Source organism: Tyto alba, unplaced genomic scaffold (genome assembly GCF_018691265.1).
Source record: "Tyto alba isolate M040663 unplaced genomic scaffold, T.alba_DEE_v4.0 Super-Scaffold_13, whole genome shotgun sequence".
Classification (NCBI taxonomy): Eukaryota; Metazoa; Chordata; class Aves; order Strigiformes; family Tytonidae; genus Tyto; species Tyto alba.
Genome location: NW_024881275.1, coordinates 10392037 through 10405020, shown reverse-complemented (window position 1 = coordinate 10405020; position 12984 = coordinate 10392037). Strand labels below are relative to the sequence as shown.

Here is a 12984-nt window from a genome sequence, read left to right as displayed (position 1 = left end):
ACTGGAGGACAACAGGTTTTGTTAGTCAGATGCTGTTTTGGTAGATGTGGGTGAGAGAATGAAGGCACTTGATTTGTATGGAGATAAACAGCATAATAATCATGTTTCACTCCAGTGGTTTTAAATCATCTGGGCAGGCTGTTCTTGGCAGCTCATCTCCTGAGCTGTCTTCTGCAGTGTCTCAAAACAAAATGTCATTTGTGAAAGGGGTGTTAAACAGCCATTCTTCTATGCACGCATCAGCATTGAACTTGTGTGTAGGGCTGGTCAAAACAGCTGAGCTCCAACAGAAACATTTCTGATTGCACTACTGTGCCTAGAAACCAAAAAGCCTTCCTGTGTTGCATCCACTGAAAGACAAGCAGAGATTTATTACCATCCAGAGGAAAATGCAAGCATTTCCATTCTTCTTCTAGCCACCAAGGACCATGCGTGTAACATCTTGTGTTGATGATAAGGTTATACAAAATGGGTTAGCAGAATTACACGTCATGCTTGGCTAAAAGCCTTTTCTCCCAGGGTCCAGTGGTTACATAATCACTGTCTTGCTCTTTCTTTTTAAGTTCTATGCACAATGCTTTCAAAGAAAAGCTTTATGATAGGAAGATGTGCACTCCAAAAACTCAAAAAACAAGCAAAGCCGAATCAGTGTTCTATTAAAAATAATTTTCAAGTAAATATTTTAAATTATGAGTATCTTTCTCATGATTTTAGAATGCCTGTGTCTAGTTTGTAATTTCTTAAATAAGGGTCCTTGATAGTGCATCCAGCTTGCTTTATCACAGTTGTTCAAAAATATTTTGATTTATCAATAATCATCAGGTTTCATGACTAAGGAATAAAATCAATAAGCACAGCAACTGAGGCAAAAATTGGTGTGGATAAAGCATTAGAGAAGACATTTAAATCAAAGAAAGAAATTACTGAAGTGAGAACAAGTTACAATATAATGGGAAAAGGTATAAGGTCCTGGGTACTACCAAACCGTATCACACCCCTTTGTGAAATATTCTGTGACTTATAACTCCAGAAGAAATTAAAAAATGTTAAAAAGAACTGACCATTTCAGACTGATTAGATTTTTTTTTTTCAAAATTCATCAGATAATGGGTTGTTTCCTTTTGTTACTCTGCAGCTTCTGTAGGGAACAGGAATATACCTTCTATGCAGAGCCAAAAGTTTATTTTCTAATCTGTTTTAACAGTTTAGTCACCATGAACTCTTTGTTATTACTCTGGTTGGAATGATACTAGCATTCTAAATTACCTCTTTTTTAAAAGTAATTCCCTTTCATAACTCAAATAAAACTGTTACGTATACTCTTGCCAGTACCTGTCCCATCCCCGGTGTTATACTGGCCCTTCCAGTGCCCCTCTGGGTCCTTTGGTCAGTGGCTTTAGTCTTTATCAAGAAGAGAAAATGATGGTAAACCACCAGCATCTCAGGTGTTGGCTGAAAGGAAAACACTGATGTTGATAGTTTCATCTTGAGCTTGCTTGGGGTTATTTTCGTACTTCTCCACACACAGATAAATACTTACCCTTTCTTTATGGGTCTACAATTTCACATTAGATCTGAGTTTATTCTATGTGTCATGTTTCTCTTTTGTTCCCTCATAACGCTGATAAACTGGGCTACCTTACTTTAATGGTCCAGGACTGTTACGGGGTTATTTACCACCTTGGCACCTCCAATATCACCCTGTGCCTGTGATTTGAAAGTCCCTGCTGTCATTCTGCAACTGTACTCATCTGTGCTGTGATTTTGCTCTAGGTTCATAGGTAGTTTGCTCTATAAAAAATAGTTTCATGTTAAAACTCTTCGTTGCAGAAATATTCAGAAGTATTGGAGTAGTAGCCATTGCATCACACAACTGCGCAAAGCTGAGCTAGAGTGGATCAGGGGAACAGTTACCTGGTTGTTATCTGCTGAGACAGCTATGCAAGATAAATCAAAGCTCAAGGCTGGCCAAGGCAAAGCCAGACAAGACTGGAGGCATTGCTGAGTTCATACAAATCCTGTGGCCTGCCACTGTTTATGTCAATATCACATTCATTAGTCTATACTTCTCCCTTCAGTTCTGTAATACTACCTCTTTGAATTTATTTTTCAAGCTGCCTGTTCTCTTTATAGTTCTGTATTCATTGAATTCCTGCTGAGCTTGTGGATTTATTGAAAATTTGTGTGAATGTGTTACATGCATGTTAGGACTTTATTAGTACTGTGTATGTTTTCACTCAGTTTAATGGGAAAGCCCTTTCTGTGTGGTGGGCCATTGACTAAGGAAAGTTTGTGTCATGTTGATGATAAGTATGGGTTGAGCATGGGTTTCTGTCATGTTGTTAAGCAGCATGAATCTTGTGAATTGGACAGGGGACCCAGTTATCATGGAGGCTGCTGAGTCGTGTTGCATCTCTGGGGCTCTGCTTGGCTGGCAATGGTGAATGGGGTTTAGACCAATTTTTCTTTTGTAATCTTTAGGAGTGGGTAACAGTTTGGATCTTTCACTTTAATTTTTTTGTTTGTTTCAACCTTCATATAAGGCCTAGGCAAAGTCCTTGAATTTCACAGATCTCATGTTTTCCTTATCTGGATATTTTCTGTCTCTGGTTATGTTCTTCACTCTCTTGGCAGCTTGTTTTTTCTGTCTCAGTGAAACCATGCTTGCAGTGCTCTCTGGCAATTAATGCAAGACTTTCTTTTTAACCCTTCTTCAGCTGTTTCTTCTGTTGCTTTCCCTATCTCCATCTCTCTTATCTCCACTTACTTACATTCATACTTTCCTCATACAAATTCTCATAGTTCTGTTGCAACACTAACTTTTCTGGAAACATTGCTGACAGGTCTCCACTTGACCTTGATGCATGCAGGGTTTATGTTAGTGTTAGAAGAATCGAACTGACCCAAGTGTTTGAAATAACTTTGTTAAATCCATTAGTCAGTATGTTAACGCAGAGCTTACTCACAGTTTAGCTACAAGACTCACTTCTGTCTTCAGCAAAAATGCGCAGTTGGTTCCTGTGCTGCCCTGACTGACCTTAATTTGATTTGCTGGTGGTAGTGAAGAGGGCTGATCATCTGTTAGCAGTCACATGAATGTTTGAAAAAAAGCTTCTAAAACTTCATTTGTTTTCACATTATTTTGGTGGATTATCTGGACTGGCAACAATCTGCTAGATTATTCCAGGGAAGACAAAGTACTCAGAGAAATCCAAACTTCTGTTGATTAGAATTTATTCAGTTTGCCCTTGTGCATACTTATCATTGACAAGCAAATTCAGTTGTGCTGGCAGAAACACAGCTATGGCAATATAGAGGGGTTTATTTTTATAACCTGTGTGACCTTTCTGGCATATTTGTATCAGTAAGAGTTCACTTCTGTTGCTGTGACTATATGGATGGTACCATGAAGGACAACTGAGACGTGGCCTAGGAGTGAAGCTGTGCATGCCTCTGTTGTCTGGCTGGTTCAGACTGCAAACTTCAGAGGTTGAGGTTTTGTTCAAAGTAACATGTCTTGCTGGTATCACTTGTTGATTTTTAACGATGTTTTCACATGAGAATGCTGAGCTAAAATTATCTAATGTCTGTGAGGAGCCCTTCTAAAACAGTGATATATAAGCAAATGTTTTATTCTTGTCTCTTGCTTTCTAGGCTGTACAGGATAGGATTTCCTCCAAGAAGACTCCTGGATAGAAAGACATATAAATCAAGTTGTCTTTTCCTGTCTCTTACAAAACCTTTTCTGACATGCTAGTTTAACAGTGGAATGAATTTTATTTCTCAGACAGCAATATCTTGATAAAAAGCAAATGTGAAATCTCACCCAGTTGAAGTCACTGAAGCCACTGGCAGTGGATAGACTGTCCCAGTATTGGTGCAAAACTCATGGAACTCCTCCTTATTACATCTTGTGGTTTTCTGTTTTTCTGTAAATCCTGCTCTGTCCACAAATCAGTACTGAGAGAGATAGAGATAATTTGAAAAAGCAATGTCAAGTATTAGATTTGGACAGTGAATCTGCAGATGGCTTATAATGGCTGTGGGGCTTATTTTGCACTGTAATTTATGTGGATACTACCATGGTGAAAACAGTATGCAGAAAGGGTTGGTAGCCCTTTCACCTTTCTAAGAGAGGTGAGAACATGCCTACTTTTCAGTTATTTATTTGTATATCCACTCAGAGTTTAAGAGATGTCATGCCTGATCACTCAAGTTAAAAAGTGGGGAAAGGCTTTATGCTTGTACATATTATCAGCCACTGCTCTGATGCTGTATGTTTAGTATGATTGGCTAGATCTAACAGTTGCAACTGTGCTGAAATCTTTCCAAAGTTTTCCACGCTAGAAATCTGTGATGTATTAAATCTGATACTTCACACAACCTTTCTTTCTTAGATGCCATCCTGCTACTTGTTACCACCAGCACACTAAATACTTCAATTTCTTTGTTAGAGTAGACACATTGTTAGTTTGCATCTTGGGGCTCAAATACCGCTTTGCAAACAGGTCCTGAGGTGAAAAGATCACTTTGAAAGTAACTCTCAAGAGAACAAAGCTGTAAAGTAATTTATACTTCCAAAATACTTGAAAAGCACTATCATATGTTCCTCACTGTTTGGGGAAGCTGGCTATGTTTAGCTGCCACATCCATTCTCTTATGAGCAAATACCTCCTGTTGTGATAATTGTTGTATTGCTGATCTTGGGACTCCTTTATGCCAATCATTATTATTGTGAGCTTTGCTCCACAGGACCAAGCTCATTACAGGGGATCTCCTCCTCCCCACTGTCATCCATCTCGATGTCAATTTCCTGCTGATTTTTCTCCTTTGTGCCAGGATGTGCAGGGAGGGTGGGGTTTGGAGACATTCCAGTTTTGTCAGTAGGAACAGGTAAAAATGTTCAGCTACTGCATATAAGGAGAGGTCCTCTGGGTCCAATTCGTATTCGTCAGCGCTGAGAGAGTGGTTGCACACTCATTAATACCAGATCAGTGCACTGTGGATTGCCAAGCAGTGGTTAACTCGTCTGGGTAAAGTGGTGGGCATGTGACTGGTTCTGCTGAATTCACTGAATGCACAACCTGGCTTTTCTATGGCTTTTTGGCAGCTGTAAGAGGACAGGCAATACTTGATTCAGAGCACAGACTGCAAATGTAGTTAACCAGTGATCTTCCATTTAATAATTCTCCGTTACAGCTATGCTTAGTACCTGATCAATGCATGGACAGTTCTGGTACCCTTGGCTCAAGTATTGGGAGACTGAAAGCTGAATTTGTACTTAAACAGAGACACAGTATTAGCTGTTGCTGAACTCTGTTATTTATGAAAGCTTTACCCCTGCCATCAGTGACCGTACAGTTAGCTCAGCAGTGCTGTGAAAAATTCAGCCCTGGCCATTTTTGTGGCAGCTGTGCTCTCTGCAGAGATCATTAATGCATCGATGGCAAGAGAAGCAGAAGCATCTCCCTGTGGATGTACTTGTCACTGGCAGTGGAAGGCAATGATTTGGTCTGCATTTGGCTACTTCTAAATGATGAGCAGCTGAGACCAACTGGGGAAACAATGTCTCACAGGCTCCTTGTGTGCGTGATTTACAGAGGTTTGATACCTTCTGCAGCACTTCCCGTGGAGAAGTTGACACAGGCTAAAGTAGCTTTTTGTTTTGTAGGAATTAGGGTCAGTCCCTGGTCTGTTGGCCAAGATGCCAGCCATCAAACACATGTTGGTTCTTTCATTTTCCAAATACAAGGGTAAGTAGATGCATAATGGTGGCTTTCAAGCTCAGCTGTGGCCATGTTGTATGACTGATGCCTAGCTTTATAGATGGGATGGTACAACATCACAGGCTCCAATAGAAGCTCCATGAAGAATCTTGCAGCTCTTATGATCCCATCATCTATTGAGTAATCATAATCATGATGGAGTTATGACTGGGTAATTGACATGTGACATTACCTGCTAAAAGAGTGAGCCTCCATTTATGAAATACTGGCTTAAACTTGTGAAGGAGTAGTAAAGGGGACCTACTACAGCTCCATATGTGCCCCATTCTTGGGTTGGATAAAGACAGTTTAGTAAGTAAAGCAAAAGCTGTGCACACAAGCAAAGCAAAACAAGGAATTCGTTCACCCCTGCCCATTGTGAGGCAGAGGCTCAGCCATCCCCAGGACAGCCAGGCTCCATCACGTATGACAGTGTCTGGGGAAGACAAACGCCATCACTCTGAACATCACCCCATTTCTTTTTCTTCCCCCAGCTTTATGTGCTGAGCATGACACCGTATGATGAAGGATATCCCTGTGGTCAGTTGGGGCCAGCTGTCCCAGCTGTGTCCCCTTCCAGCTCCTTGTGCCCTCCCAGCCTCCTCGCTGGTGGTACGGGGTGAGGAGCAGAGAAGGCCTGGGCACTGTGCAAGCTCTGCTCAGCACTAGCTGAAACATCCCTGTGTTAGCCACACTATTTCCAGCACAAAGCCAAAACATAGCCCCATGCCAGCTACTTTAAAGGAAATTAACTGCCCTAGCCAAACCCAGCACACACAGCTGAATGAGAAAATGCTGTGAGAGCTTCCACTACAGCTGCTCAGTGGGTGGCTGTAAAAGCTGGGTTAGATGTATACCTTGCAGCCACAAATCGTCTTTCTGAGATGGTGCACTGGCTTCTGCAAGGTTTAAAAGGATTATCAAAAGGTGAAAAGTTACACTGGAGGAAAGAGTATGTGCCAAATAAAAGCATGTTTGGGTCAGAAGAGATTGTCAGGCTCTGTCTTACAAACCAGTGGTCTCCAAAGCGGGGTGCTCGCACCTCAAAGGATGTGTAAGACAGTCTGCTGGGGTGTGGAAGAAAATAACTTGTGTACCATTATTAAATTTTAGCTCATCCTTTCCAATTTCTATTTTTCTGTGTTTTATAATTTACATAATATATTAGTACAGTAGTACATGTATATGATTTATAAATTACATACGCTGGGGGATGTGCTTAAATTTTTTTATCAGTCTGGGTTCGTGATCACAAACATTTGGAGAGTGCCATTCTGAACAGTAGCTGTGGACAAGACCTGCGTATCGACCAGGCTCCATATAGAACAGCGGTGGTGAATGGAATTTCCTGGTGGGGCCTATAAGTATGTGAACTATATGTCCTGAGGTAGAACCCCAGTAAGAGAAATGGGAGCATTTGGGAGGGAAATAAATGATTCTAAACTAAAGAAAAATCCTAGGGCTAGGAAAAACAAAGGCCGCACAAACTGCTACCTTTGCAAACTGTGACTTCCCACTAGTCTTGGGGAAGAGTGTCAGAAGTGTGTGTGGGACGGAGGTTGTGGCAGGTACCTTTGCTTAGCATGAAGGTTGTGGGGGGAACTGAAGCAGTGGGGCAGTGATTCAGTATGTGCCATACTGGGCCTTTTGATGGAGATCAGTACATGAAAGGAATACAAACCGGTGCCCCCAGCCCCTCAGTCTCAGCCTACGGCCATCTCTTGTGTTTCTGGGGCTTGTGTGAAGTTAAAATGTGGAGGCTGGAGAAAGCCTGCGGTAGAATTAAGAGTTGATCAGGAATTAAAAGTGCCTATGAGCTTCCGCCTACTGTTATGTCTATGGAAAATACTGGCTATCAGGTGCAGACTACCTGCAGTTAGGACAGCTGTGCTAAGGAAGCAAATAGTGAAAGAGGATGAGGGATGAAGGACTTGGAAGCAGAGAAAGAAAGAAGAGGTGCATATAGAAGTAGGAGCCAGGGTGATGTGACTGCTGAGGTGCAGCTGCAGTATCACACGGGCTGTGAGAAGCAGCCTGGAAGCACAGTTACAAAGCAGGTGGTGGACAGTACACTGAAACGAATTTACTCTGAAACATGCCCTAACCAAGGGCTTGCAGGAACGTGGGCTGCTGCAGAGAGGGCAGAGTGTGGTGCACAGTGAAAGCAACAGCCTCCATGGTGGTGTGAGCCTCGTGCACAGGGAAGCAGGGTGTAAGAAGTGTGGCATTTGTGTCTCCATGGCCCCTCTAGCATGCCTTCCAGAAAATTTTGGAAGAAAAGGCAGAAACATTTACAAAGAATATCTGAGTGTTTTCAGAGGTAAAGCAACTAGACTAAAACAAGGGGAATCAAGCAGAGCAAATGCCAGTTATATCAATATGGAAAGAAGGAGTTTACGGTCTCTGCAAACTTTGCTTTTTCAGTCTTCCATAGTACGGAAGAATATGTAATCCATTCCAGTGCTACGGATATCGTTAAGTTGGCATTTCTTAGCTTTGCTTTCACTGTTTTTGTTTTATTTGTATTGTCATATATATATACATATATATATATATATGTGAACAGAATGATGCAGTACTTTTCTTACAGGTCAGTTGTCATGGCTGCAGTGGAAACGAGAAAAATATGAACAAACTAAGGGAAACAAAAAAAATGGATCAAATGTAAAAGTGTGTTAATCTCCAAAACAGAATAAGAATATATTTGTGAGAATAGATATACTTCCTATTATTAACAGTGATCATGCTTAATATATTAGTAAGATATGAATGCAGTGTTCCAGTATGTAATCAAAAAAAAAGGTGTGTAAATGTGTGTGTATACATATCTAGAGAAATGCCATTTTGTGCATTTATAAAGTGTCATGTGTTGAGCACTACATGCAGCAACTGTAGATATGCTAAGTCTAGAACTGTTTCCCATGATAAACTGAATTTTAACAGATTGCATAAATATAGCTTTACAGTGTTGTGAATGTGGTAACTCCACCTTTGTCTAATATTGTATTTGGCATATTTTAAAATGCGGCATATAGATCAGTGGCCCTGAGGTGGGCAGAAAATAACAGATGGTAAAAACTAGTTTCCTCTGTCATGCAAAACGCTCTGTGTGTGTATGATATGCAGATACCAATTTGCTGGAAAGGAGGTTTTCATTTTTAAAGAGCTGATCAGGTAACTTTTGAAAATTAGAATAATAGTATTTTAGATGTGAGAGCTGTGCATCAGCAATGAAGGGACTATTAAACAAGACATGATGTTCCCAATGGTCTCTTTAGAAGGATGACAGCAAAGAGCACAGGACAAGATGGGCATATTTATAACCCTGTATCAGCTTTTAGTGTTTAAATGGCTGTTTAATTATATTTTGACCAAGTTAAATTATGAAATTGTTCTATTTATTTCCAGTCATCATCTGACATGCAGTTTGTAGGATCGTTTTGAGTATATAAGTATTTGTATGCGCATATACACTCATATGCACATAAAAGTGGACAATAAATACTATATGCTAACTTTCTGTATACAAATTACTAGGTAATTGGTGTGTATATCTCATGAAAACTCTGTTGAAGAATGTGATTTTAATCACATCACACTCTTAGAAGTAACATTACAGTCTCATCTACAGGAATTTCAGAATTTGGCTTTGTATGCTATAGTTGACATTTTAATCAGAACAGTTTTGTTGTTCATGCAGACTGTATTGCCTTTAAAAAACAAATGCTTTACAGGTCAAACAATGGCCATATGAGCTCCTCTGGGAGCTGTATATGTGTCATGAGACAAAATCACACTGGGAAGAGCACAGGCCTCCAAGAAGACCAGTACTTTGCCCAAATCAGGAGTTTTACTCCATAAAAGGGTTTTCAACAGCCTTGCTGGATTCGTAGGTGAAAGTCTGTATTTTGCAGTCTATTCAAAAGCTGGAGGATGGGGTTGTGGCTTTGTAGCCTGACAAATACTATATTGCATTTTCTATTAACAGAACACAATTCTGAAATAAATCTGTGAGGACAAGGTTTTGTCAGACCTGCATTGTCAGGGCTTGTCTTTGGCTGCCTGGAGCTTTGTTCTGGTCTTTTTAACTGTAATAGCAATTGTCTAACAAAGTGGTAGCTGTTATCTAATCAGTTTTTGCTTTAGCTTACTCTTACATGATTGTATAATATAATGCCTATTTTTATAATACTTTTAATATATTTCTCAACCTAATAGGTAGAACTAACAAGTCACTATTCTTTTTAAAATTAACTGCCTGAACCTAGGATAAAAATGCAGCATGTAGGAGAACAGACACAGGATAAAAGCAGAGGCTGTAAAACTGTGGGCACAAGGAGGTAACAGAGCCAATGAAGCTACAACCAACCAACCCACCAACGGTCAGTTACTGGTTTCTAAAGGAATTCAGCCAGGGTGTGGGTCAAGCTGGATTTATGTGTTAGAAAGAGAGCAATGAAAAAATATGTAAAGTATACCATGTATAGCAAATCCGAATATAACATGGCATTGCATAACAGTGTAGAGAAATCAAGGTGTAACGTATGTTAGAAAATGTATAAAAATAAGACCTATTGGTTCTAAGACTAAAGAGATCCTGCTATCAGCACTGGGGCTTTCCTCTTGGAGAAAATCTTTGGACATTGATAGTTTGCCATAAACCTCTCTCCCATCCCAGACTAAAGCCATCAGCCATAGGTCGGGACTAGTAACAGTTATTTTATTAGACTGTTAAGATGTCAGATAGTCTTAACAGCAGATTCGTAAATTCTTGACTTTCCATCCTGGTTGTGTTTCTGAGGCCCACATAAACTGCATGAGCTGTGGTACAATACTGTCCTTAGAAGTGGACAGATTACAGTATCCAGCCTGTAGGGGTTATACTTGCTTCCCTTGGCCACATAATAGGCACAGAGATAAAAAAAGGAAAGCAAAAAATTAAGGCTATTTTTCTTCTCCGTTTTCTTTTTTTTTCTTTTTTTTTTTTTTTTTTTTTTATAATTAGGAAGAGCTTCTACCATTACATTTTGTCTGAGGGAAGGGAGCAGGTATGCCCGAAATCCTTTGTACTCAGTCCTTGCAAGGGATTAAGGTGAAAATGGTGTTTATAAACCAGGTGAACAGATAAAAAGTCCACAGAAGATTGAGCTTGCTGCCAGGTTTGCAGGAGTTGGGAGTCTGCAGTCCTTACGTGTCTCTGGCAGTTCCACTGCCAATATGAATACCAGAATATCAGAGAGGCAAGAGGTTGTACCTCATCACCAGAAAGGTTGTTTCTCATCACCAAAGGCTGCAGTGTGGTGAGGCAGTTTCTTGTTTACTTTCAGAATATTACAGTTTACAATCAATACTCACATAGTTTTGCTTGCTTGGCCCTGAGGGGACAAAATGAATGCATTTTTTCTGTGTAGATCCCACTGGCTTGTGCCTGTTACATGTCTAGTGTTTACTATCAGCTCACCATGATTTTGAGTTGAAATTTTGAATGCAGCATTCATCCCCTGAAGAAAAGTTGGAAATAAATAGAAACATTTTACTCACTGCATTTTCCTCCCCTCACCCTGTCTGACATAGCTGTACTGTGGTCATTCCCTTGCTCATTTTAATAATCCCACTGTTTTATCTTTACACTATGACCTGTATGAACACTGTCCCAAAGTGTTGACTTCCTAAATTGTTATAGCAGGAAAGAGGGAGGAGAGGATTCTGAAAATTTTGTTGTGGAGATCTCCACCTGAAGCCTGAGAGTAACTGGCACTCTGCCCAAGCCTCTCCCTTCAAATAAAGGAGAAAGATATGCCATTGCTTGCTCAGCAAGGAGGTGTGAAAGGGCCATTAATTCTTCCTCAGTTTGGTTATCAGTCAGAGCATTCCATAGACTTTTCTTTCATCACTGTCTGATGGATTGGTTGTACCCCCATGGGAACTGGCAGGGAGCAGAGGCAGGTCGGTGCTGGGACTGGCTGTGCTAGATCTGTTCCTGTGCCGCTCACGGCATGGAGAAAATCCCAGCTGGCCAGTTAAGGTGAGTTCCTCCTGCAAGTAAACAGGGCATAACTCAGTGATTGCACTCAAATGGGTGAATCAGCAGCTTGCTTGGACTTAGGCTCAGCAGGGATGGCATACAAGAAGACCACGCAGCATATGTCTTTGAAATAAGTTTTTAATATTGGGGTTCCCAAAATTCTTCCTGTGCAGAGCTGTGAAACTCTATTACAAATAAAGAACCATTACTTTTTATTCTTACCGACACATGAGCAATCAGTTGGTTTTTCAGTAGCATGTTAGATTTCAGTAGGAACGTTGAGTAAGGATGTTTTGAAAAGAAAAAAAAAAAAAAAAAAAAAACAACACTAGCACTTTTCTGGAATAAAGTATGAATCTGAATGAGGGAATTTTTTTTGACATTTTTTTCCTATATTAAAACTAATTATTTTAGTAATTTTAAAATATTGTTTTAATTAATATTAAAATCTCTTCTGCAAAACCCTAAGAAATTTGAGAGGGGAAAGGAGAAGTGTTTTCTAGAACCTGTTGTATTGATATCCCTTTATTAGAGTAAACAGAATTTTCAGTCTTGTGGTTTCCCATCACAGGCAAAACTTGTGGTCTTTTTTCCCCACCTGCCCTCCATCGCATTGCAGTTTGTCAGTAGCTCATCCAATTTTCCTCTCCTTTGCACTGTTGCATTCACAACCTGGTGTTACAAAACTTGATATTTTCTTTTGTTTTCTTCTTCCTCTTCAATGTTTTCCTCATTTTCCACCAGTTAATTGTGATAAGAGCCTGCAGAGAAGGCTGCTTTGTTTTTTTCCTGTTGAAACTATACAGAATTTCCTCGGTGCCTGTCAGTGCGTTGCATGATAAAACACCAAACGCAATGGAATTGGTTTCAAATGGTGAAAGTCAGTCACAAGCCCTTCATTATAGTATCCTAGATAGCAGGGGGTTCATACTTTAATATTTGATTTCCAGCCTGAGCCTTGGAAGACACTCAGCTGCAAATAAAAAGGGACCTTGACTACTTTCTTTGTAGGTTGTGCAAATGACAGTGAAACGAGAGCTCTATACAGTATTTTAAGGCTGATGCTTTAGCACGGAGCTAAACATAGTACCAATGTCTGAAGCCCATGAGTAATTAATTCATTTGCAGTTTTGGAATTGAGTACGTTACTTCTGTAACTATAAACTGCTATATTTTCATTAATCGTATTGAACT

The 12984-nt window shown here is 40.1% G+C and overlaps 1 protein-coding gene across 2 annotated transcripts in view; it reads left to right on the top strand.

Moving 5' to 3' along the window:
- Positions 1-12984, top strand: part of PLPPR1 (phospholipid phosphatase related 1) — a 134531-nt gene that overhangs the window by 41544 nt on the left and 80003 nt on the right. The gene's annotated exons all lie outside the window — the stretch shown is intronic.